Below are 25,603 nucleotides of genomic sequence, written 5' to 3' on the forward strand. Positions count from 1 at the left end.
AAATAGCTAGTGGGAAGCAGCCACATAGCACAGGGAGATCAGCTTGGTGCTTTGTGTCCACCTAGAGGGGTGGGATAGGGAGGGTGGGAGGGAGACGCAAGAGAGAGGAGATATGGGGATATATGTATATGTATAGCTGATTCACTTTGTTATACAGCAGAAACTAACACACCATTGTAAACCAATTATACTCCAATAAACATGTTAAAAAAAAAAGTAAAAAAAAAAAAAAGTGCTAAGAAAAAAAGAAGAGCAGGCAGAGCGATCAGGAAGCCTGCACCTAAACAGGGTGCTTGGGGAGTCCCCGCGTTTGCACTGAGAGGAGGAGGAGCCATGCGGCACCTGGGGAAGAGCATTCCAGAGGAGGGAACACCAGCCCGGAGGAAGTAGATGAGCTCAGGGAGCACTGAGGGGAACGGGGCAGGGGGGCAGCAGCTGAGACCAGGCGGGCCCCTGTGGCTCCTGAAGGACTCTGGCCTCACTGGGTGAGATGGGAGCCACAGCAGAATTCGAGCAGAGGAGGGAAGGGATCTGACTTGTGCTTTCCAGAAGCACACTGACTGCTCTATGAGGCAGGGGCAGAAGCGCCAGTGGAAAAGCTGCGGCAAGGATGCAGGTGAGAGCCGTGGAGGGGTGAGAGGGCAATTTGGGAGCCCACAGGACCCTCTACTGTGGGAGGAGAGTGGAGGAATTGGGGGAGGGGCCTCTGAAAAGGCAAGAGAGCCCAGGAGTCCCTCAGCTTGGTCCCCCACCCTTTGAGAATCCGATAACAGCCATGGACCCTCAGTAGCAGCAAAGGCCTTGAGGTGGGAACTCACCAAATAGGGCATGAGCAAGGCCTCTGGGAACCGGAGTGGCCTTCAAGGGTAGGGGATATGTGGGTGGGGTCTTGAAGGATGAGTAGGAGTTTTTCCAAAAAGGCTCTCTGGGCAGGGCTAATATATGCCAAGGCACAGAGATAAGAAAAGCTGGAGAAACTACAAGCTTTTCAGAGGGCTGCTTGCTGTGCTCTTTGGGGAGGGGCTCAGTAACGAAGGAATGGATGAATGAACGAATGGAGAGCATGTGGGGGAGGGTAGGAGAGGATGCCAAGTTTGGTGACTTCATCTGGCAGGTGATGAGGAAGGCAGGGGACTAACATTGATGGAATCCTTCTGCTGCCAGCCCACACGCTCTCAGACAGTCACCTCATGTCCATTCTGCAGATGAAGAAGCCAAAGCTTTATTTATTTTTTGCCACACCACCAGGCGGCATGTGGGATCTTAGTTCCCTGACCAGGGATGGAAACGGTGCCCTCGGCAGTGAAAGCGCAGTGTCCTAAAACCACTGGACCGCCAGGGAAGTCCCGAAGGCAGAGCTTTGAGCCAGCTCACTCCGCCCGTGGCGCTGCCGTGCTCCTGGCCCCCAAGGAGCCTTGGCAGGGCAGGTGCTTGGCCCTCATCACGGGTCAGGGGACTCCTCAACTGGAGACCCAGGGCCAGGCGTGAGAGGACCCAGGGAGGGGAGAATGTAGTTCCCACAGGCCAGGCAGCAGCTGCCAAAAGGGATAACAGACCTAGCGATTGTTCCCAGAACCAAACAGGTCCCGGGTGAAAGGGGACAGCAGATATGTAAGGCAACACCTGCCTTGGGGTGGCTAATCTTGTATCTGGGCCTCTCTCAGCTCCAGCCTCCCACAGCCTCCTTGTCAGGCAGCCTGGCCCCAGAGGAGTGGAGAGGGAGGACCACCTACTGATCCTCTGCCTCCCCACGTCCCTCTGATGGCATGGAGACACGGCAGGAAGCGAGTGAGGGGAAGGGAGAGGATGGGGACGTCCAGGTTCCACTAATATCAACGTGATGACTGGGCAGGGATCATCCCCATTTTCCAGATGCGGAAACGGAGGCTTAGCACAGTGAAATGACTGGAACAGGCAGTGGAGCTGCATTAGAACCCAGGTCTTTTTCCTTTAATTTTTTATTTTATTGAAATATAGTTGATTTACAATGTTGTGATGTGTCAGTTTCAGGTGTACAGCAAAGTGATTCAGATATATATATACATTTTTAGATTCTTTTCCATTATAGGTTATTACAAGATTTTTTTAAAAATTAATTAATTTATTTATTTATTTTGGGCTCTGTTGGGTCTTCGTTGCTGTGTGCAGGCTCTTCATTGTGGTGGCTTCTCTTGTTGCGGTGCATCGGCTTCAGTAGTTGTGGCACATGGGCTCAGTAGTTGTGGCTCATGGGCTCTAGAGTGCAGGCTCAGTAGCTGTGGCGCACGGGCTTAGTTGCTCCGTGGCATGTGGGATCTTCCCGGACCAGGGCTCAAACCCGTGTCCTCTGCATTGGCAGGCGGATTCTTAATCACCGTGCCACCAGGCAAGCCCCTAGAACCCAGGTCTTAATCACGACAATACTTGGCTTCTCCCCCTGTCGAGCGCCTACTGGCAGCCAGCCCTCTATAAAAGCTGGAGGGGAAGAGACTGGGGAGGAAAGAACTGGGGGTTGTTTCCCTCCTGGCAACTATCTCAGAGTGGGCTGCTGGCACAGCAAGGCCTGTACAGGGAGGGTGGAGAGGTGGGGCCTGGTGTGCCCAGCTCTGCCAGAGGCGGGTTGTGTGTGACTGAGCAAGTCACCTGTCATCTCTGTTGGGGTGGGTGGCAGGCATTTGCCACGTGCAGTCCCCAACACAATGGGCAGATGGAGGCCGACTTGGTGTGGCCCCAACCAAGTCTGACTCCCCTGTGGTCTCCCAAGAAGCTTGGGAATCTGGAAAGTTCCGGAGAACAAGGACCCAAGTGGGGAGAGGACACAGCATGCTTGAGCAGGCCCCCCAGAGTCTCCCTGACCCGGCCAGCTCCGGGCAGGGCAGGCCAATCCCACTCTTTTTTTTTTTTTTTTTTTTTGCGGTACGCGGGGCTCTCACTGCTGTGGCCTCTCCCGTTGCGGAGCACAGGCTCCGGAAGCGCAGGCTCAGCGGCCATGGCTCACGGGCCCAGCCGCTCCGTGGCATGTGGGATCCTCCCAGACCAGGGCACGAACTCGCGTCCCCTGCATCGGCAGGCGGACCCCCAACCACGGCTCCACCAGGGAAGCCCCTCAATCCCACTCTTGTTCCTCCACACAACTGCCCTCCCTGGGGGGTGCCTGCCTTTAGGTTCCTCTCCAGTGCATGGGCCTAAAAGCACCCACATGTGGGTGGAGGTGCCCCAGTGAGGGATGCAGGGTATAGCCCCCTGAAGCAGGACACTGGGGACACAGCTTTCCCAAGTGGCCATTTTCAGACAGGTCAAAATGGCCAGTCACTGGTTTTTTTCATGACAGGCAACATGCACACAGCATGAACTCGTTTTTTTTTTTTCTCTGCAAGTATTGATTGAGTGCCTCCTGCATGCCAAGCCCTGTACTCAGGGCTCAGGAGAAGGCAGCCCTGAAGCTAAGATAGGCTGGATGGCAGGCCCCGAGGAGGGCCTCATGTACAGGGACCCATTTCACCCTCTGAGCAGCCTTATGAGGGAGGCTTCCTTATCCCCATTTTACAGACAAGGAAACTGAGGATTAAGTCATTTGCACAAAAACCCAGACTGAAGCCACGTGTCTCTGGTTCCTGAACCCAGTTACCACCGTGCAAAGTGACCTGCCCACAAGCCTTACCTCCCACTCGGCTTCATGGGCAGGGCCTGGGGGCTCAACGACAGGTGACCACATCTATTTTGCACCTTATTAAAAAAACCAAAAGGGAGTCAGGCTATAAGTGGAATGGATTGGTTTTTAGGTCACAACAAAATGGCTTCACATCAAACAAGCTGCATCACAAAAAATGTCATAAGGGTAAAATCCTTACATAGAGGGAAGCGTGCTTTCCACCTGCCACCCTTCAACAATTTTCAAATTTGCACTGTGTGCAGCTATTCTCTCTTCACTCGAGTCAATTAAAAAATTTCAAAGGACAAAAAGGCGTACTTGTGGCTCAGGCCTTGATCTGGACCTGCGAGGCTCGTAGTCTAGGGGGGAGCCAGAGCTTGTCAGGGGCAGAAAGAGCACATACGAAGTGACAGATGAATGCTATGGACCACCCACCATGAGCATCCTGGCAAAGAGAGTGAAGACTGAGAAAGCCCCACAAACTTGAACTCGAGCCCAGGGCATGTCATTTCACCACCTCCCCTTTGCTGGAAGCTGTGAAGACTGAGGGATATGATATTTTGTGCCCAGCTTGGTGCTGGGCCGGTGTCCAGGTTTCTTAGATGCCCAGAACAAGTCTGCTGGGGAAGCCAGACCTGAAACAGTGCTCCACTTCTGGGCCGAGGGATGCCCAAGCTACTGCAGGAGGCCGTGGGAGGAGATTCTCCTGGGGACGTGGGGGGCAAGGAAAGTGTCTCTGAGAGCACCCTTTCCGGGTGGCAGGAATTCCTAGGCAGAGGCACAGGGAGGGGCATGGCGAGGTGGAGGTGAGTGTGTGTGAGCAGTAGTGAGGATTCCGTGGGGGTGGAGAGACAAGGGCAGAGAGTCTGCTAGAGAGGCAGGTGGGGGAGAAGAGGAGGCTGACATTTTCAGGGTAGACTCGACGGGATTTGAGGGGAGTGACAGAGTACCTGAAGCAGGTGAGTCATGGGGACGATACATAGGGCTCAGGGATATATATACCTAGAGCAGTGCCAGCTAGGAATGGTTTTTACATCTTCAAGCGGTTGGGAAATAAAATCAAAAGAAGAATAATGGTTTACCTTGAGTGGTCATAAATGAAGTTTTATTGGAACACCGCCATGCTCATTCCTTTACACAATATCTATGGTTGACTTTATGCTACAATGGCAGAGTTGAGTAGTTGAGACAGAGACCCTATGAGCAGCAAAGCCGAAAATATTTACTATCTGGATCTTACAGACAATAGTTTGCTCATCTTCGGCTTAGAGGGAACTTTCAGGCAGAGATGAACAGCAGGGGGTGATGCTGAAAAACTGGATGGGTCCAGGTCACCAGGGCCTCCTTCTTCCCTGCCCAAGAACTGAGCTTAAGCTGAGAGCAAGTGGGAACCATCTGGGGTTCAGGGAGGAGAGTGACCTGCTCAAATGAATGTTGAAGAAGGGTCAACCTGGCTGCTTAGCAAGAATGGATAAAGGTGGGCCCGGAGCACCTGGAGGAGGAAGACCAGCAGGAGGTGGCTCCAAAGGTCCGTGGGACTGCCCTTGGGAACATTTGCTGGGACCTATAGCCTTGAGGGACCTCCCTGCCCTGCCCTGCTCTCCTTTGCCGATGGTCTACAGTGGTGCTGCTGCATACCCAAGATGCCTTGCACACACGGGTGGAAGTGATTGCTCAACGGGCCCCCCGGAGCGGAAGCTTGAAGCCCACTGCCCTGGAAGGGCAGGAAGCACATGGAGGGCGCCTCGAGCCCGCAACAAGAGCATTAGGAGCCAAGGTGTGAAACGAGCGCTTGGAGAACTAATGCTGGCCGTGTAGCAGGAGAGGACGCCCAAAAGGTGGGCAGGGCCAGTGGGCTTTGAGTGCCTGCTGCGGGGGAAGGGGAAGTTTCCGCCCGGAGTCAGTGGGCCATGCCTGGGGGAGAGGGAGCACACAGCTGTGTTGGTCATATGCATGGATGGAGGGGGTCAGAAGGATACAAGTAAGCCAAGGCCCAAGGCCCACAGGCCAGTGTACATCGGGGATCTTTACCTACACACAGACCCGTGTAGACGCAGTAACAGGCCCAGCGCTATGCGCGCACCACAATACAAAACCAGGTCTCTGCCCACGGTCACATATGCGTATATACATCATCACAGACGCCCAGGGCCAGGCACGCACACAGTACAAGACCTAGAGGCCTCTCTGCACACGGTCACAGATGTGTGCACACAATCACGATCCAGGTACACACAGGCACAGCGCCCGGGATCCACGCCCATGCGCACACGGGAACAGACCCGGGTACACGCTGCAGGTCACACAGACCCATTCACACTGCAAAACAGACACACGCATCCAGGCGCACACAGAACCGGACACGCTGACGCATGCACATGCCAGACACACATACTCTCCGACCCGCTCCGCCTCCCATCGCACACACACAACCGCACAGGACGCACCGGGCCGTGGGCCGGCGCACGCACGGTCACAGGCAGGGGCGCGCGCGCGCACGCGCACACACACACAGACACACACACACAGACACACACACAGACACACACACACACACACACAATTTGATCGCACGCGCGGGAGGCGCGGAGCGGCGGCGGCCCGAGACTGCGGTCCGAGGCCCCCCCGTCCCGGCGCTGCGAGCGGAGCCCGGCTGGAGGCGGAGGGGAGGGGGCGCCGGTGGGGGCGGGGCGGGGGCCGGAGCCGCCCGAGCCCGGAGGGAGCGGCACCTCTGCGCTCGGCGCTCGGGCCTCGGCTCCGCACCCCCCGCGCGCCTCCCGTGGGGCCCTCCCCGGCGCCGGTCTGCTCGTCGGACCCCCGCCGCGGCCCCGTGGTGCAGGCAGGCGGCCGCGCCTGGCCGGCGGGACGGGGTGGAGGTGGGGGCGGGGGGCGGGGGGCGGGGATCGGGGCCGGGCCGGGGCCGCGCCGCCGGCGATGCCGGGCGCCCGCCGCAGCCGCCGCCGCCGGAGCCCGGGATGGGGCGAGAGGTTGCGGCGGACGCCAGCATCTCCCCGCCGGGGGCCCCGGGGGCCGCGGAGCCGCCGCCGCCGCTGATGCCGCCGCTGCTGAGACCCGGCGGGCGATGGGTGAGTTGACCCTGGCGTCCTGGGGGCCCGAGCCGCAGCCCCTCCATCCCTGCACTCCGGCCCTCCGCCTCCATCTCCGCGCCTCCTCCTCCGCGCTCGCTGCGCCCCCAGCCACAGCTCCCACAGACCTTCTCCCTGAGCATGACCTTTGGGGGCGGGGGCGGGAGAACTACGCTGGGGGTCCGGGGTGGGGGGCCGAGATGATGGGCGGATGCAGAGGCGGCTACTCAGTTCTGGCGCCCCCTCCCCCAACCTGGCTGCTCAGCGGAGCTTTCCGTGGCCCGGGAGGGCAAAGCCTCATCCCCTCGACCCCCCACCCCCGGCCTGGGCTGGGGGCGTCCCCGAGCCTCGGGGCTTGAGCCAGGCTTTGTGCGCTGCGCCCCCGACAAACCTCCCGCGCGGCGCGGGACTGGGGGTGGGAGGCCTCAGCGCCCGCCTTCCCCCATCCACCTCCCCCAACCCCGGGTTGCGGCGGCGGCGGCGGCGGCGGCGGCGGCGGCGGCAGGGGCCCAGGCGCTGTCTGGGTGCTGGGCGGGTGCGGAGGCCGGGACCAGGCAGAGGGGAGTGGGGGAAGAACCCCAACCCTTCCTGGTGAGGGGGCTCCCGCTCTTTCCACTGCACTGCCCAGGGCGGGGGAGGCAACCAGGCTGGGGGAGGGCGCTATAAATATCTGCAAATAGTGAGTTCTGGAACCGGGGTGGGGAGGGGAGTGCACCTGGGTTATATTGGGGGGGTGGTGCCTGAGCTGGGGTGCCAGAGAGGCAGAGATGGGTCTCAGCCAACCCTGGTGATCTGAGGTCGGGTGACTGGCTAGGCTCTAGAAGACCTCCTAGAAGGGGCAGGGACACTACCCCAATGAGCTCTCTCCAGGGTCCCCCAGCACTGGCACTCTCCACCCCAGAGCACTCCTCTTCACTCCTGGGCCACCAGGCCAGACCTTCCTTGATGGGGGGGTTGCGGGCGGGCACTGTTGTGTCACCTCCCGGGCATTTACTAAAAATCCAGGCAACGGGCCAAGCCTGAAGATGGAGGGAAGAGCAAGACAAGTGCCTCCCCACCCCCTACCTGGAGGAGCTGGCAATTCTGTGGGGTTGTCAGTGCTAAAGAGATAGGCACAGGGTCCTAGGAAAGTTTGAAAAAGGGGCTGCCAGCCCAAGGGGGAGAGAGAACTTGCAGGGAAACACAAAAGGAAGCTGGAAGGGTTTGCTTGGTGGAGAAAGTGGGAAGGGCATTCTGGGAGGAGGGATGGCGTGAGCAAAGGCTCAGAGATGTACGTGCTGAGAGATGGAGGTGGGGGATGGTCAAGCGCTGCGCCAGAGGCCAAAATCAGAAGCCAGATGAAGAGGGGGAGCCAAGGCTGGAGGGAAGGAGGGCCAGGTGGAGGCGAGATGGCGGGTCACACCAGGGAGCTGGCACGAGGACAGCACAGTGAGGGGCTGACTTGACTGGGATGGTGCCATCTGGCTCAGCTGCCCCCCTTCTGAGGGTCTGCCCAGTGCCCTTGATGTGGTCAGGGCTGCTTGACCCACACTGGTGATCCCTTTTACCGTGGAAGCTGGACCACCTCAGGCTAGGCAGCTTTCAGAACCTCAGTTTCCACATCTGTCACGTGGGTAGACTCCTCCACAGCGTTGTGGCGAGGACTGCATGAGATGCTGCATGCCGCACCTGAGAAGCACTCGGGAAGCGCTGGCTGCTGCATCCGTATTTTTACCTGTAAAACAGGGACATGGATACCAGCTGGCGGGCCACGTCCACTTCATGGCTGGTGGTGAGGATCCCGTGAGGGCTGGATGTGACTAGGAGGTAGCCGAGGCCTGGGGGAGCTGTGTGTCCGTGTCCTCCTTCTAGGAGGAGCAGTGAGGAGTGACCGGGGACAGGGTGGTCTGCACAGACAGCCTCCTCTTGCCCTCGTGGGCACCCACCACCTTCTGGCCCCCAGCCATGCCTATCAGGGGGCTCTGCTCTGCTCCCCAAGGCCAAAGCCTCTTTGTTCCCCACACCGCATGGTGCACCCCACTCCCAGCTAGCTCTAGTCTACCACATGGGGACCAGGGCTCCCTTCCAGAAGTTTCTTCATATATTCTGACCAACAAACATGATGTCCTCCTGTGAGGGGCACTGTGCCGGGCACCCAGGTGGAGAGGACACAGGCCTTGCCCCCCGGAGATTGGAATCTAGTTGGCCGGCAGATATCCCTGGGCACCCGTGGTCTGCCTAGCTCTGTGCTGGCTGCTTGGGGGTAGGGGGAGAGTCTCAATAATTGTGCCATGAGGCAGCCAAGTGCAGAAGTTAAAAAGCAAGGATTCCAGATCCAGTGGCCCAGGTTCGAATCCCGATCCTGTCACTTCTTACTGTGTGACAGTGTACTAGTGAGTCTGCCTCCCTGTGCCTCAGTTTCCTTGTCTCTAAAATGGGGATGGTGCACATTATTGCTCTTTGAACAGCCTGGGTCAATTTCCATTGGGCATTCGCTGCCCCCCTTCCTGAATGAGGCTTCCTCTTCGCCCCTGCTTCCTCAGAGACTACACAGCCTGCCCCAGCAGATGTGTTGTCCACTTCCGTGTTGTCTTCCCCTCTGTCTGTGAGTCCCCATGGGCCAGAGCCTGCCTTTCTGTAACCATTGCTTGAGCAGGGGGCAGTGGTATGCTGGCAGCTGGGTCTCGAATGAGCTGGGGTGTCTTCCTTCCACCCTTCCTCCCCCTTCTCCATCCCGGATGGAGGACACTGACCCTCCAGAGGGCAGCCTCACTTGCAGCAGAATGGTCACAGGGACCTTGCTTGTCCCCATCTTCCAGAAGGGGAAAGAGAGGCTTCAGGAGCGGGTGGGAACTTCCCAAGAGCTGGAAGCGGGCCTGGGGGGTGAGGGGGTGGAAGGGTAGTGGCCCGCGGTCCTGTGGTCTAGAATGGGCTGACAAGGGGGCCCAAGGTTTTGCCCGTAATCCAAGAAGTTAACAGAGTCCCCAAATACTTTTCCTTGCACTGCTGAAATTCCCCTGTTGGCTCACTTATTTTCATCTTTTCCATAAAAATAAAACTGGAACAGTAAGAATCATTCACGCACCTAATTACTCTGTTGTTTTATGAATTTAGAGCTTATTTGGCTAAGACTTTGGTTCCCACTGCAGTGGGACTCCCGGGGATGGGGTGGGGTGCGGGGTGAAGGCCAGGACAGAAGGTAGGAGTCTGTGTGGACACTGGGGCCTCCTGAGGGCCCAGCCTCTGGCCACCTCTCTAGGCAGGCCAGGAACTTCCCAGAAGGAACAGGCCAGACAGCGTCTGGTTGAGGGAGGGTGGCCAGAGGCAGTCTCTGAGATCCTGGTCGAGAGACCCACGATGGAGGACTTTCCAGTCATAGTAATTTGCTGCTATTTATCGAGCACTTGCTATGTGCTGGGCACTGGGCCAAAGCACTTTGTCTGCATTTAGAGGTACCTCTAACTTCCCTCGAGGTAGGTACTATCAATATTATTATCCCATTTGGCAGTTTGAGGGGGCCTGGGGCCCAGGGACGGGAAGTGGCAGGTCTGGGATTATATCCAGCCTGTAGGACCCCAAAGCTTGATGGGGCTGCCTGTCTAGGCCCCCTCAATCACCCAGAGGTGACTGCTCTCTGAGGCTTGGATGCCTGAGACAGCTGCCTCACCCGGGCCCTGGCCTCCAGGCCACCCTCTTCAGGGCCCCGGTGCTACTTCCTTCCTCCCCGGAGCCCTGGGACCCTGCGTCAGGAAGGCCTGCTCAGCCTCACCTGGGCAGCTTGGGGAAAGTACGGATTTGCCAGGCCTCACCCTGCCCCGCTGAGTCAGAATCACACCATGGGAGGGAGGGCTGGAAACCCTGATTTGAACCCCCTGGGGCTTCAGAGGCCTGTGGACTCCAAGAACCACGGCTTAGCCCCATGAATTCCAGGATGAGACCCCCGCCCTCTGGGACCCAGATCCCTAGGACTCAGCCCCCTCTTGTGTTCTCGGCCTCGGCTCCACCCCCAGCCTCAACCCAGCTCCGCGCACACGATGCCACGCCCCCCGCCCGCTCCGCCCCTCCTTCCGCCCATTGCTTTTATCCCCGCACCTGCTACTGCCGCTTTCTCCAGGGAACAGGTCCTGGGCTGGCTGTGGAACCCCCAGGGCTTGCTTAGTACTTTGGCCAGATCCCACGTCACCACTCTCCTCTTGTTACTGGGGACCAGCACACAGTCTGGGTGAACCGTGGTGGCCAGGGAAGGGGGACCAGGGAGAGCTGCCCATTAAAGCGGGGGACTCGTTCCTGGGCTGGGCACACAGGCACTCTCTGGGGGCTGGCACCATGCCTCACACAGAGGAGGCACTCGAGAAGGTATTTTTTTTCAAAATTTATTTATTTATTTATTTTATTTATTTTTGGCTGCGTTGGGTCTTCATTGCTGCGTGCGGGCTTTCTCTAGTTGCGGCGAGCGGGGGCTACTCTTCGTTGCGGTGCGTGGGCTTCTCATTGCGGTGGCTTCTCTCGTTGCGGAGCACGGGTTCTAGGCGCAGGGGCTTCAGTAGTTGTGGCGCGTGGGCTTCAGTAGTTGTGGCTCGCGGGCTCTAGAGCGCACGCTCAGTAGTTGTGGCGCACGGGCTTCCTTGCTCCGCGGCACGTGGGAACTTCCCGGACCAGGGCTCGAACCCTTGTCCCCTGCATTGGTAGGCAGATTCTTAACCACTGTGCCACCAGGGAAGCCCGAGAAGTATTTCTTTAGTACTTGTTGAATGGTAATTTTGAGAGTGGAAGGTGAGGGCCACTTCCGGAAACAAGGCAGATTGGCTGGTTTAGGTGAAAGATAGAGAAGGTGCCTTCTCGACCCATCGCCCAGGACTGTGAATGTTAATGGTCGTAAGTCATATTTGTGGCACAAATGGGAAGGAGATGCTGGTGCTTTCTTGCGTGATTTCATTTCAATACCTCAGGGGCGATGCACCAGCTCCCGCAGCCAGACCAGAAATCCAGGTTCCAGCTTTCCTCTCAAGCCTTTTCTGCTGCTGTCCCTCTGTCCAGAATGCCCTTCCCCTCCTCTCCTGACTCATCCCTTAAGACTCTTCAGGGAGCCACGCCGTACCCCTACCCCAATGGCAAGGCTGATCCTCCTCGCCGGCGATTTCGGTCTGTCCGTCCCCATGGGATGAGAACCTTGTGCAGGACAGGTCTATTGAGGGTCCGGCAGGGATGCCAGTGGAGTGAACAGAGAGGACTGGGTCAGGGGACTCGGGTGCAGGTCACCAGGGCCAGCAATGGGGTTGCTTTGCTGTTCCTTGTGTCTAGGTGGCAAAGGGAGGGGATTCTGGGAAAGACCAAAGGACCTCCTGGCGCAGCTCCTGAAGGCAACTGGAAAGTGCAGCCCAGTTGGTGACTGTCACCTCAGTCCAGAGAGGGGGCCATACTGGGGAGCTTGGGGCCACCGGGGAGCTGAACCGGCTCATTTCCCAGAGGGAAGATTGGATCCCGGGGTGCTTGGCACTGACCCAGACCTTTGTGGTCTGTAGGAGGAGAGCCCAGGACTGTGGGGCTGCACCCCACCCCCTTTCCTCTCCCAAGCTGGGGAGTTTCTCAGTGGGGTGCAGGTTAGGGGGTGGATGAGAAGGAGTCACGGAGAGCAGCGTCCCCAGGGCTCAGGTCTGCCCTCTGGTCCTCCAGTGTGGGAGACAAAGCTCCTTAGGAAAAATGTGTGTTGCCCCAAAGCTGGCAGGAAATCCATGTCAATAGCTCATTCCAGCAAAAAAGTGCACAGGAAAAAACTCCGTAAGAACTTAAGCCAAAATGTTAGCCCAGGGGGTGGTGGGATGGTGGGTGGTATCATCCTGTTTCTTTCGCTGGGATGTCCAGATTCCCTAGAATGTATGAGAAACCTTTATAACCAGAAAGATGAAGTAATATTCTAAAGGAGAGAGGTAAGAAAAGGTGTCGTGGGCTTCCCCGGGGGCGCAGTGGTTAAGAATCCGCCTGCCAATGCAGGGGACATGGGTTCGAGCCCTGGTCCGGGAAGATCCCACATGCCGCGGAGCAACTAAGCCTGTACGCCACAACTACTGAGCCCACTTGCCACAACTACTGAAGCCCATGCACCCAGAGCCCATGCTCTGCAACGAGAGAAGCCACTGCAATGAGAAGCCTGTGCACCGCAACAAAGAGTAGCCCCCGCTCGCCACAACTGGAGAAAGCCCGCGCACAGCAATGAAGACCCAACGCGGCCAAAAATAAATTAATTAATTAAAAAAAAAAAAAGAAAAGGTGCTGTGAGAACAGCCACCTCCCCGTTTTTTGGATTCTGGGGTCACTGCTTGTGGGCGGCCTTCGGGGGGACTGGCTGTGGGGTCTCAGGGTGGGAGTTGGCCCGTCCCCCAGAACAGGTGCGCGCGTGACAAACAGCTTGCGTCTCTCTCATTCCTGGAAATCGGGTCAGTGAGAGTCCAGGCCTGGGGCTACTGGGATGCAGCGCCCCGAGAATTCCGTCCCAACCTCTGACTTCCTATGGCTCCAGTCCGGCCTTCGCTCCTCTTCTCCCATGTACCCCACGTTCCAGCCTCGGGGCTGTTGCTGTGCTGGACCCTCCACCTGGAAAGCCAACCCGCTCCACCCCAGGTGCTGCCACCCACCCAGGAAGCCATCCCTGCCCCTCCCAGCCAGGGGTGACCCCAGAGCTGTTGGCTTTACCCCCGCGCCCCTGTGCCCAGTGGGTGTGCATAGCTGTCGACTGCCTTCCTGACAGACTCCTGCCTCGAAGTACCTTTCCGCAGTCCTGCAACGTGGTCAGGTTCTCCTCTGTGGTAATAGTATTCCTAATCACAGCTCAGCCCTGAGTCCGGGTGGGGACTCAATCTCTGACTCCCCCATGGCCCCTGACTCTGTCCCTGGTACAAAGCACTCATTCATTCATTCAGCACTTAATCACCGGGTGCCCACTGTGTGCCAGGGGCTGGGCTAGGTGCCAGGGCACAGATCTGCCGACTGCAGGGTGTGAGCGTGTCTGTTTCTGTGCATACTTTTTTGTGTGTGTGTGCGTCACCAGCGCATGTACAGAGCGGGAGCACCTCCGTCATATGCATGCGTGTCCCTTAGGCTGTGCCCATGTGTAACCTTGCCAGTCTTGAGCGTGCCTAGCTAATTCATTCAGCAAGCGTTTATTGAGTGCCCACAAGGGGATGCCAGGCCATGACCCTGAAGATGAGTGTCCCAAGGTCTCTGCTCTTGGGAGGTGCCCATCTTGTCGGGCCATCCCAGTGCAGACTGGGGGGGACGGTGGCCAGCAGGGGTTGGGGTGGGCAGGATGGCATCCTGGAAGGACGGGGAGAAGGGTGAGGAGGGGCATTCCTGCCCAGCCGTGGGTGTGCCCTGCAATCCCCCGATGGCCCTGGGACCCCAAGCTGACCCTCCTTGCTGGTTTCGCTGCTCTGAAGCGCTCCTGAAGGCTGATGGGGCTGGAACACGGAGTTGTGGGCTGTGAGCCCCGCTGCCAGTGCAGGGAGGAGAGTACAGTGCGCTGAAGAAGTAGCACGTTGGCTGGAGAGCCCGGGCTGCAGAACTCTCCATGAGAGGAGAGCCTCGGGACCAGACCCCAGAGCACAGCACCTCGAAGTAGAACCCCTCAATTCAGAACAGAGAAACTGGATCATGGAACTTGGAGGGGGGAAATGGAGCAGCAAACCTAGAACGCGGCCTTCTGGAACGCGGAACACTGATATCAGTCAGAGCTGGAAGGTCGAGTCCGCGCCCCCAGGGGTCGGTGGGAAACTGAGGTCCAGAGAGGATGGGGTGGTCCTGCCCCTTGGTGGGCAGCAGCGGGCATGCACGAGGTCTCTGTTGAGCCAGGCCCTTCCCGTGGCCTGCTGGTACCTGACCTGGGACAAGGCATGTCCCCTCTCTAAGCCCCAGCCCCCATCTGTGAAGTGGGCTCGCGAGGATGAGCTGAGCTGAAGCGTATCACCTGGGCGGGGGGCGCTGCTCTGGGCGTCCAGGGTCTCCCGGGAGGTTAGCAGAATTGCTGAGACGGGGACCCCAGCCGCCTGACCCCTGGAATGACCTTCTCACCTGGGGTGATGCTTCTGTCACTGCTGTTTCATTCCCTCTCTCCTGCCCCACCGTCAGTGGGAAGTTTGAGCACTTGCAGGCCTGTTCCAGAATGCTCTGTGGATCCAGCAGGTGGGGAGGACTAAGCAATTAAAGGAGCAAGAACAGATTGGTGGCTTCCATGAAATTAAGGAGCGGGGCCCAGTGCCTGCAGCCCTGCGTGATGTCCCCTGCCATTTGGTGAGGGCTGACTGAGAGTCCCTGGTGGGGACCGACCCAAGGAAGCTATGGCCCCTCGCAGGCAGGGGCGGACAGAGAGTAACCAGGAAGGGAAAAGAGAAAAGGCTCATTGTTCAGCCTCGAGGAGGCTCACTGGGTGCCCAGAGCCGCAGGGCCAACCAGCTGTGCACCTGCTCCGTCAGAACCACTCCCAGCAGGAGGTTAATTGTGGCGCTCAGGTTCCCAGGGTGCAGGAGCCACAGGCTCTGGGCCAGGTGCAGCCCCACATCCCTCCGAGGACCCTGCAGGTGGTGTCACCAGCCTCCCTTTAATGGCTCAGCAGACAGGCCGGGAGAGGGTAGGACTTTTGCTTGGGGCCACAGAGCCATGGGTGGCAGAGCCAGGGTTCAAGCCCGTTTCTTCATTCAGCAGCGGCTGCTGGAGGCCAGGCCTGGCTCTGGGCACTGAGCACACAGCGGTGAGCCATGGTGGGGCGGATCCTAACCTGCTCGAAGCCGTTGCTTCGTTTTCCACCTTCTTCCTTCCCGTGCTGCCTCCCAGCCATCAGCTGTCATGTTGCCGAGCACTCGGAGGATGGAACCATTCCCGTCACCACCACCAGCCCATTGGAAGGGACCCTTAGAATTCACGTGGATGGCTTCCCTGGTGGCGCAGTGGTTGAGAATCCGCCTGCCGATGCAGGGGACACGGGTTCGAGCCCTGGTCCGGGAGGATCCCACATGCCGCGGAGCAACTAAGCCCGTGCGCCACGGCTACCGAGCCTGCGCGTCTGGAGCCCGTGCTCCGCAACAAGAGAGGCCACGACAGTGAGAGGCCCGCGCACTGCGGTGAAGAGTGGCCCCCACTCACCGCAACTAGAGAAAGCCCTCGCATAGAAACAAAGACCGAACACAGCCAAAAATAAATAAAGAAATAAAGAAATACAATTTAAAAAAAAGAAAGAATCTGCCTGCCAATGCAAGGGACACGGGTTCGAGCCCTGGTCCGGGACGATCCCACACGCCGCGGAGCAACTAAGCCCGTGCAAGCCCTCGCACGGAAACGAAGACCCAACACAGCCAAAACTAAATAAATAAATTTATTAAAAAAAAAAAAAAAAGGATTCACGTAGATGAGCCGCTTCACTGGGGCGTGCTGAGCCCGAGGTCACGTGGCAGGGAGGACTAGGGCCTGCAGGCACTTTTCCAAGCCCCAGACCAGGCCTGAGAGCCCAGCGGTATTGACTGAAAAGTACAGGTGTGTGGATTTGGGAGGAAGGTCTTTCATTCATTCAGCAAACCTCTGTGTCAGGCGCTGTGCTGGAGCTGGGGGCCAGGGGAGTGGGGTCAGGCCAGGGTTGAAACAGCTCGGCTCTTCCCATAGCCTGGAGTCAGGGAGACGCGGAGGAAATCTAGTTCAGCTGAACCCTCCCCAGACCGGCGTGGGGAGGGGGAGTGTAAGATTACACAGAAACATCGAGCCTCCTGGAAGATCTGGACTTTATCCTGAGGACACCGGTTCCAAGCTAGGAGGGGCGACGTCAGATGGGGCTTTTGCTTGGCTTACAGGCACCTGGCTGGGAGCCCCCTTGGGAAGGCCACTTCTGTTGTGCAGGTGAGCGTTGGTGGTGGCACAACCAGTGTGGAACAGTGGCACAGGGAAAAGGGTGGGGCTTGAGAGGTATCAGGACATGGAATAGACAGGCCTAGTCTTGCAGGATCAGTGAGGGAGGATTTAGGGTGGTTCCTGGGTTCCTGGCGTGGGCGGCTGGGTGGATGGTTACATCCCTGACGGGTTCCAGAAGGAGGAAAGTTGGCAATGCCCGAAGCTGTACAAGCATCCTGGGTGCCAGGCTCAGGTCACAGGTTATCAGCTCAGGTTGCTGGAACAACTGTTTGGGCAAGTTCTTTGCGCCCTGTCTTTTTTTTTTTTCTTTAAAATATTGATTGATTGATTTTTGGCTGCGTTGGGTCTTTGCTGCTGCGCACGGGCTTTCTCTGTTTGCGGCGAGCGGGGGCTACTCTTTTTTTTTTTTTTTTGGCGGTACGCGGGCCTCTCACTGTTGTGGCCTCTCCCGTTGCGGAGCGCAGGCTCCGGACGCGCAGGCTCAGCGGCCATGGCTCACGGGCCCAGCCGCTCCGCGGCATGTGGGATCTTCCCGGACCGGGGCACGAACCCGCGTCCCCTGCATCGGCAGGCGGACTCTCAACCACCTCGCCACCAGGGAAGCCCACGGGGGCTAGTCTTCATTGCAGTGCGCGGGCTTCTCATTGCGGTGGTTTCTCTTGTTGCGGAGCACGGGCTCTAGGCACGCCGGCTTCTAGTTGTGGCACGCGGGCTCAGTAGTTGTGGCGCACGGGCTCAGCCGCTCCGCGGCATGTGGGATCTTCCCGGACCGGGGCTCGAACCCGTGTCCCCTGCATTGGCAGGCGGACTCTCAACCACTGCGCCACCAGGGGAGCCCCTTGAGCCCTGTCTTGCAGTGGAGGGCCCCGGGCATGATGGGAAGCGACTCTGAAACCCAGGCTCCCCCCTTCCCTGCAGCCTGGCCCAGATCCCACTGGCTCTGCTCCTCTCTCTTCCTTACCCAGCCGGCACTCGGGCCTCCCACATGCACAGGGGTACCCACCACCTGCTGCCCTGTACACGTGGGGAGGTGCCCGTGGGAGGCCTTCCACTCCTACTGCCTAGGAACACGGGGGCCAACCTCTGCCTCCACCCTGGGCATGGGCACCGCTCCGCCCCCCGCGTGGGCACTCACCTACCCCGGCCCCCCCAGGGGGCAGCACATGGGACAAAGTCTCTCCAGCTATCGCTTGATTCTGTCACCCACCCTGCATCCTGCCTGTGCTAGAGAAAGCTCCACGAGGACAGAGGAGGGGTGGGGTGTGCCCTCCCCTCTCTTCCCCCACACTCAGGCCTGCTGGGCTGTAGATGGAGCTGAGGCTCCGAACTGAAGTGGCTCTTTGTACATTGTCCCTGGAGGATGGGCGAGCCTGGCGGGAGGGGCTGGCACTGCCGGGGCTGCCTGGGCAGGACGGCGCTGATCTCAGCAGGGCTGGGGGGGCTTTCTCTGGAGCAGTGGAGGGAGCCCTGCTAGGTGTGGGTGTGCACTGGCGGGCCTGCTGCCTCAGGCGCCCCCAAACCAGATGACACTTGCCACCAGGGGTCTAGCATCACTTCTCATATGAGTTCCATTCTCCTTCAACAGCTGTTTATGGAGCTCCTGCTCTGGGCCAGGCTTTGTCCTAGGGGGTGGGAAGCAGCAGCGACCGATGACTGGGGCCCATGGTGACCCTGCTCTCATGTTGTTGACATTCCAAGCGAGCAGGGTGTGGGTGGGGGAGACAGACCACTAACACATACACAAGGAGACAGATAGCTTCCGCGGTGAGGAGTGTTGTGGAACAGATGACCCGGGAGGGGACGGCCCCTCTGGGCAGGCGGCTGGCACGTGGAGATCTGAGGGAAGGGCATTCCAGGCGGAGGGAACAGCCAGTGCGAGGACCCTGAGACAGGTGAGCCTGGGGTGTGGAAGGGACGGGAAGGCAGGGACTGTGGCTCGAGTCAAGTGGACAAGGGAGGCGAGGTCAGCAAAGATGCAGGGACCTACCTGATGGCCAGGGCCTGTGGGTGCAGAAAGGAGTTTGGATTTTATTCTGAGAGTGACGAGGGGTTTGAATAGAGGGACGTGGCCTGATGGGGATTTGCAGGGACAGAATTTGTGGGGCTCGGTGCCAAGTGAAAACGCAGGGCCCCTTGTTCAGAAATTAAGAATTTCAAGACAGAAGATAAATAAAGGCAAGGGGAGCCAGTGAGGAGGAGGAGGAGAGGCATTTTGGAGGGAGGTGCCAACAGGCCTAGCAACACCCCAGCCAGGCCGTCCAGGCACGTGGTGAGGCTCCGTGGAGAGCCGGCATGAACCTCAGCCTAGGAGATCAGAGGGCTGGTCTCTGTCAGGGCGCTTTGGGTGTTACCCCGTTTAACTCTCCTGAGGTGAGGGGCTGCCGTGATCCCACGTTGTAGACGGGGACCCCGAGCTCCAGGGATACTGAGTGACCCGCCTGGGATGACACAGGGGGTCGAGAAGGCGCAGGGGCCGGATTTGAGTACAGCTCCCCTGGAGTTTGGATTCCAGGGAGCTGCCGCCCCATTGCTCTGTCACTGAGTGCTCTCTCTCCTGAGAGATGGGGCTGGGGGCATCTCACCTCGTGCCGGGCCCAGAAATGAGTTCTTGTAGAGGCAGAAATTGCTCAGCCCCGGCCTGACTGGCCTTGTTTTTCCTCGCTGTGAGTCTGGGAGGTGTGGGTGTTCTGATGTGCATTCCACAGATGTGGAGACTGAGGCAGGGCAGGGCTGCTCTCGGCCACGGGACTTGTCTGCTCTGGCCACCCTCTCTTCCTGACGGGCCAGGGCGGGTCATTTGGGTCTGGAAGGCTGAGTGGCTGGGAGGTGGGCCAGGAGCTGCAAGCCCGAGGTGCAGGGGTCTCTGGGGGTTTTCCTCCCCACTGGCCTCAGTGGGGTCCGTAAGGAAGTGAGCAATAGGCCAGCGTGGGGCGGGGCTCCGTCCACATTCGTTGAAGGACTGGCAGCGTGTTACTGTCGTGAACTGGAAGAAGCCGGGTTCTTCTCAGTCCTTCAATCAGAAGCTCTATTAATGAGTCATAGTCTGCCCGAGTCATTACTGCAGCCTCCTGCTGTCTAGGCCCCACCTCGGCTGGACCCTGGCCTCCTCTCCCTTCTTCCTTTCTCTCCCTTTTGGCGCCGCACGCCGCCCCGCCTCTCCCAGCCCTCTCCCTGCAGAGATGACCCAGCCCCTGGGCCCTTGGGATGTCCCCCTACTTGGGGGTGTCCTCTCAACTCTCCTCACTCGGGCCTCCAGCCACCCTCCTGGCTGGGGCTGACCCTATGTGACAGAGGGAGACACTGAGGCACAGGGGGGCTGCAGGGCAGGCAGACAGACCAACAGGAAGTTTCTCTCCCGAGCAGGCTGGGGTTGGGGTGCCAGTGCAGCGCCGTGCCCCCCCGCCCCACCCCCCTGGGAGGCGAGGGCTAAGCTGGATTGTGAGGTGGGGGAGGAGGAGTCCCAGGGGTATGGGGCAGCGTGTTGAAAGGCCTCTGATGCATCCTACCCTCCAGCAGCACGAATGCTGGCAGCTGTGCCGGCCAGCGCCCTTCTGCGCCAGGACCCGAGTTACTCTTCACTCTCTCCGGAGGACCCCGGAGAGGGCCATTCCTAACCCAGAGAGCTAATGCCTTTCCAGTGGTGGACTTGGACGTGGAGCCAGGCAGTACAGTAGCTGTTTGGGGGTCTCCTCCGAGCCCTCTGATTTCTCATCCCCGGCCAGCCTCTTTTCCCACCCCCGGAGAGCTGGGCCCCCGTGCAGGTGAACGGCCCAGGTTCTCTAATGGGCAGAGTCGGATTCAGACCCAGACCCCCCAGCTCCTCTCCCCGCCCCCAGACGCCGCTTTGTTTGAGCCACTGGGTCCCACCAGTGGAGCGAGTTTGCTTCCGAGCTCTTCTGCGTGGACCTCCGTGTCCCATCCGCGTCCTGCTGGACGTGCCCAGCAGCCCCTTGGGAGTCAGGGCACGGGTCACGGTGACCTTCTGCCCAGAGAGCGAGCAGGGAGAGACTCCAAGAGGAGTTGGGCTCGTGGTTTACTGAGCACAGGGCACCAACAGGCCCCTCACCTGTGACACGGAAACACCGGGTGCCCTCACTTCCTCGGCTCCTGGCTTTGGGGAGCGGCTCCCGCAGGGTGAGGCTGCCTTGCCCTGCCGCTCGGTTACCTGTTTGTACCTCGTAGATGAGGAGACTGAGGCCCGGAGAGGTGAGGCCACCCAGATGGGAGGAGGTGGAGCCAGGAAACCGGCCCTGGCGAAGGGCAGGGCTGGTGTCAGGCCAGGCCAGCGTTGGCTCACCGCATAGCCACCTAACTTCTGCCTGAGCTCAGCTTGGGGGTTGGGGGACAGCCTCCAGGGAGAAACAGCTGCCATCAAGCCATGTAGGCCGGGAGCGGGGTCAGGAAGCACGGTGCAGCCGCCGGGATGGGGCACTGCCTTACCTGTGGCGTGCCACGCTGGGACCCGAGGCAGGTACTGGGTCAGGTGAGGGGAGGGTGGGCCTGGGGGTTCCAGGGAGGTGCCAGGCAGAGATCAAGGCAGGGTGGGGTGGTGGGGAGCAGGAGGGCCCAGGGGCTGGGTCGGGCACTCTGCTGCCACTTAGAGGGTGAGTCAGGCTGGCCCCTCAGACTCTGAACCCCTTTCCTCACCTGTGATGGTGATGGGGGCTAAAGTCAGGATCAGATTAGAGCTAAAGCACTTAGTGCACCTGCCAGAGAGAGGGTCTGGGATAGGCCTCCGGTGGGCCCTCTTCTTCCCCCCGTACGGTGACAGGCTGGTAGGGGTGGCCACGGGCGCGGGCGTTTGTGTGTCCCCAGGCCATACGGCCAGGCCCAGCTGGCAAACTGCAAGCACACAGAAACCCCTGAGTGGTGGGTGCGGTCGGTGTGGGACCCTCCCTCACTGTCTCTGAGCTCCAGGCCAGCAGGGCTAGGGAAAAAAGAAGGGGGAAGGTGGGGATAGAAGTTGAGGAGAGGGAGGGTGTGGGCAAGAGGGCAGTACACATGGGCAGGTGACAACCCCTGGCAGGGGTCTGCAGGAGTCAGGTCTCCTAAGGAGCTTCAGGCCGCCAGAGCTCCTCAAGTCCAGGCCTGGCCTCAGAGTTTTCTCGACTTTTTAGAGCACCAGACCCCCTTCAGGCTACTGGAGACCCCGACACGGGACTCTGTCCAGGGTGATCTGTTCCCTTTGGAGTTGGTGGGGGATGGGAAAGGGCCCTGGGGCTCCTTCAGCTTTGCAGGGAACCCTGGGTTTTGTGAAATGCGGTTTTAAGTCAATGCAGCCCAGCCTTGAGAGTGCCACGGGGGAAGGGGACCTTCACACTGTTCCAGGGGGAGTCAGGGGGGGCGGGGGGCAGGGAAGCTGCAGGCAGAGGGGTTTGGGGAAGGTGCAGCTCTCCTGGGCACGGGGCTCTGGTGGCTGGTCTGGGCGCGTGCCAGAGCCAGGGAGGACTGTGACCCATAAACGCAGGCCCAGGGGCTCCTGCTGGGGGCCGGGGCAGACGTGCAGGGGCCGTTGGCCCGGGCTAGGCTCAAGGCAGCAGCCTAGACTTTGTGCGGGAAACCCTGAATGAGAAGCCGAAGCGGTGGCGTGTGCGTGTGAGTCCTGCTGGGGCCTGCTGAGTCTCAGGCAGGTCCCTCAACCCCTGTGCCCCTCTCCTCACTGCCCAGCTGCCTTGAGGATAATGGAGTAAGGCCAGCGCACGCAGCACCTGGCACCCGCGGGCACTCGCACTCATAAGTGCCAGCTGCCCTGAAGAAGGCGGTGGTGATGGAGGCGCCATCTCCTGGGAGGAATGTGCCGGGCTTGCTGCTCTCCAGCCCTGCCCAGCCCTGCCCAGCTAGAGGGTGTAGCTGTGTTGACCTCAATAAAGAGGTAAACTGAGGCCAGCTCAAAGAGGTGAGGACTTACAGTTTGGGACAAGCAAACTGGAGCCAGCTACGAGCGAGTCTGTGGAGGGTTTGGGGCAGGTCGTGTTTAAGGGCAGGGACTGTAGAGGGGAGAGTTCAGTGAGGGTTTGTTAAAATCAGAAACAAAAAAAGACCCGCCTTAAAAACTTCTTGAGCAGACAGAATCCGTCTAGTCACACAAACAAAGCTCAATCTGGTCCACTTTGTGAGACCAACTCGACCCGGGTCATCTTCCATTCTGCCCCTGGCAAAACTTTCCTAGGGTGATAGGAGGCAACCTCTGATCAACCCTCCAATCCAAGAAAATTCCATCGCTATCAGTTTTCTGGAAATCCGGCATTTACGGGAAATCAAGTCTCCTGGTCTTTTAAGTTTTGTCTCCCTGAGGGCACATGCGTGAGACTCTCCATTTTACATCCTCTGGTTCTATTTTAGATTGAAAATCTTTCACAGCAGCCTTAGGATTGCTGACCCAAGAGGGTGCTGACCAAGAGGGGGTGCCCGGGCTTCTGCCTAAGGAGCCCCTGAAGTGTGGGGAGTGTCCTTGCCACTCCTCGAGGCCCTAAACCCCCTCACAAGACTTGGGGCCCCTGCTTTGCTGCCGCTGCACTGGGGTTCCCAGCACACAGGCTTCTGTGCCCTTGGCCCAATGCCTGGGCCGCTGTCCCCACTCTGTGCGGTGGCTCCTTCTTGACCTTGGGTCTCGGCTGAAGTGTCCTCTCCTCGGGAGGCCCTCCCTGACGCCTGGCATCCTCTGTTGGCCGGTTCTCTCATTTGTCCTCTGTCCCTCCACTGGACTGAGCTCTGTGAGGACCTCATGCCCCCATCTGGCTCCTGCTGCACCCCCAGCTCCACGCCCGGAGCCAGTCTGCTCTCCCCACCCACCCCAGGACAGGGCAGAAGCGCCAGCGGCCCGACCTCGGTCCTCATATGCCCGAAAGTCCCCCTCCCAGCCCCAGGGTGGCTTCCCTCCACCCTGGCCCAGCGCCCCCACATCCCCGTGCCTGAAATTCCGCCGTAGTGCTCCTCGCTATGGCTTGTCCCAAACACTCACTGAATGTCTGTCTGTCAGGGCCCCGGGCTGGGCGTGGGGAGCACGGGCCCCACCTGACTTGGAGAATTCACAGTGTGGGAGCGGAGGCTGGCGAGGCAGGGGACCGGCCCAGTTGCTGCTGTGGTTGGCTGTGACAGGGCAGAAGCAGGGGGTGGAGGAGACGGTCTGGTGGTGCCCGGTCACATGGAGGGGGGTTAGGGTTAGGGTTAGGGCTGGGGCGCCTTGGAGGGGTGTCCGGTCACATGGAGGGGCCGTTAGGGTTAGGGTTAGGGCTGGGGCGCCTTGGAGGGGTGCCCGGTCACATGGAGGGGCGTTAGGGTTAGGGTTAGGGCTGGGGCACCTTGGAGAGGTGCCCGGTCACATGGAGGGGCGTTAGGGTTAGGGCTGGGGCGCCTTGGAGGGGTGCCCGGTCACATGGAGGTGCGTTAGGGTTAGGGCTGGGGCGCCTTGGAGGGGTGCCCGGCCACATGGAGGGGCGTTAGGGTTAGGGTTAGGGCTGGGGCGCCTTGGAGGGGTGCCCGGTCACATGGAGGGGCGTTAGGGTTAGGGTTAGGGCTGGGGCGCCTTGGAGGGGTGCCGGATATGGGAACACCTGTTCTCAGCGCCCATAGAGCCCTTTCTGTGGGGTGTTTGTATGTCTCTGCGTCTAGCCCCTCTCCTTGTCCCCAGAGCCACCCAGGAGTCCCTGCTTCCACCTCAGAGGCCTTGGTCTCCCTCCTCGTGTGACAAACGTTCACCACGTGCCCCTCACCAGCTGTTGTTTCGCACACACTTCCTGTTCCAGGCACTTTAGATACGCGGACCCGCTCACCACAGCCCTGGGGCATGGACGCCATTATAGCCCCATTGCACTGATGAGGAAACCGAGGCGCAGGGAAATGGCGAAGGCCTGCCGTCTGGCTGCAGGGTCTGGACACTGCCTCAGGCGGCCTCTGTGCAGAGCCAGGCCTAGGCCCCTCCCACAGGCTTGGGGCAGTGTGCGTCCCGGCCTCGCACTGACCACCGGCGCCTGCTTGTCCTCCACGGCTCTACTTCTGCTCTTCTTCCTTCCCAGACTTTCCCCAGGCCCCGCCTCCGGTGCCCACCCTCGGTCCCAGGATGTCTGGCCCCAAGCCCCCCGGGGCTGCAGCCCTCCTCCCGCTCCCTCCCTCAGTTACCTAGGATTTAGCAGGTACCCCAGCAACAGCTCACCACTGCCGCCTCACTTCAGCACCTGTCCTGCTGTGTGTCCTCCCCGCCTCAGCTCCTCCTCCACTCCCACAGGGCAGGTGCCAGAGACCCGGCTCCCTGCCTCCGTCCTGCACAGTCTGTCTAATCCCGGGCGGTCCAGTGGAGCAGCCGCTAGCACACGTGGCTATCAACACTAAAAATTAAATTACTAATTAGTTCCTCAGTCTCCCCTGTCAATTTCAAGTGCTCAGTAGCCACGCGTGGCTAGGGGACGGCGCACGGACGGCCCAGGCCTAGACGTTTCCACCATTGCAGACGGTGCCGTTGGACAGCTCTGGAAGCAAACAGATTGATCACCCTGAGGCACGGGCTGTCGGGGTTGCTCCACTCAGAGCCTTCAGTGGCCTGGGGCTCAGGCCAGTGTCACCTCCCCCTGCCCCCTTTAAAAGTGGAGGCTGTGTGGGTCTCAGACCCTGGAGAGCGCTGGGGTTGCACAGATGAGCAGAGGAATGCTCCACAAGTTGATTTACCCTCTGAGCCTCAGTTTCCTCGTCTGTAAAATGGGGACAATAATTCCTACCTCCGAACATGGCTGTGAGGGTCAAGTATAAGTAAAACCCCCAGCTGACAGCTGGCACAGATTGAAGCATGTGCTGGATGGTGACCGTCGAGTTCACATGAATAAGGCAAGACGGAGGCAGCTTTCAAGGCAGGGGTCACAACAGCTGTGAACTTCGGTTCCGGACGGCACTGCAGGCTTCTGAACACAAACACCCCGCTGGCTGGTGCCTGAGGGTGACTCATCTGTTTAGCCTCCAGTGCTGTCCAATAGGACATTCTGGGATGGTGGAAATGTTCTATATCTTCACCGCCCATGGGCTTTTGGGG

The 25,603-nt window shown here is 59.5% G+C and overlaps 1 protein-coding gene across 1 annotated transcript in view; it reads left to right on the top strand.

The window, feature by feature from the left end:
- Nucleotides 1–6,641: 6,641 nt before the first annotated feature.
- Nucleotides 6,642–25,603, top strand: part of MGAT3 (beta-1,4-mannosyl-glycoprotein 4-beta-N-acetylglucosaminyltransferase) — a 29,187-nt gene continuing 10,225 nt past the window's right edge. Inside the window, exon 1 of the mRNA XM_024127428.1 lies at nt 6,642–6,717. The gene's annotated coding sequence lies outside the window, so the exon portion shown is untranslated. The remainder of the gene's footprint in view (nt 6,718–25,603) is intronic.

The sequence above is a fragment of the Physeter macrocephalus genome, chromosome 6 (assembly GCF_002837175.3).
Source record: "Physeter macrocephalus isolate SW-GA chromosome 6, ASM283717v5, whole genome shotgun sequence".
Taxonomy (NCBI): domain Eukaryota; kingdom Metazoa; phylum Chordata; class Mammalia; order Artiodactyla; family Physeteridae; genus Physeter; species Physeter macrocephalus.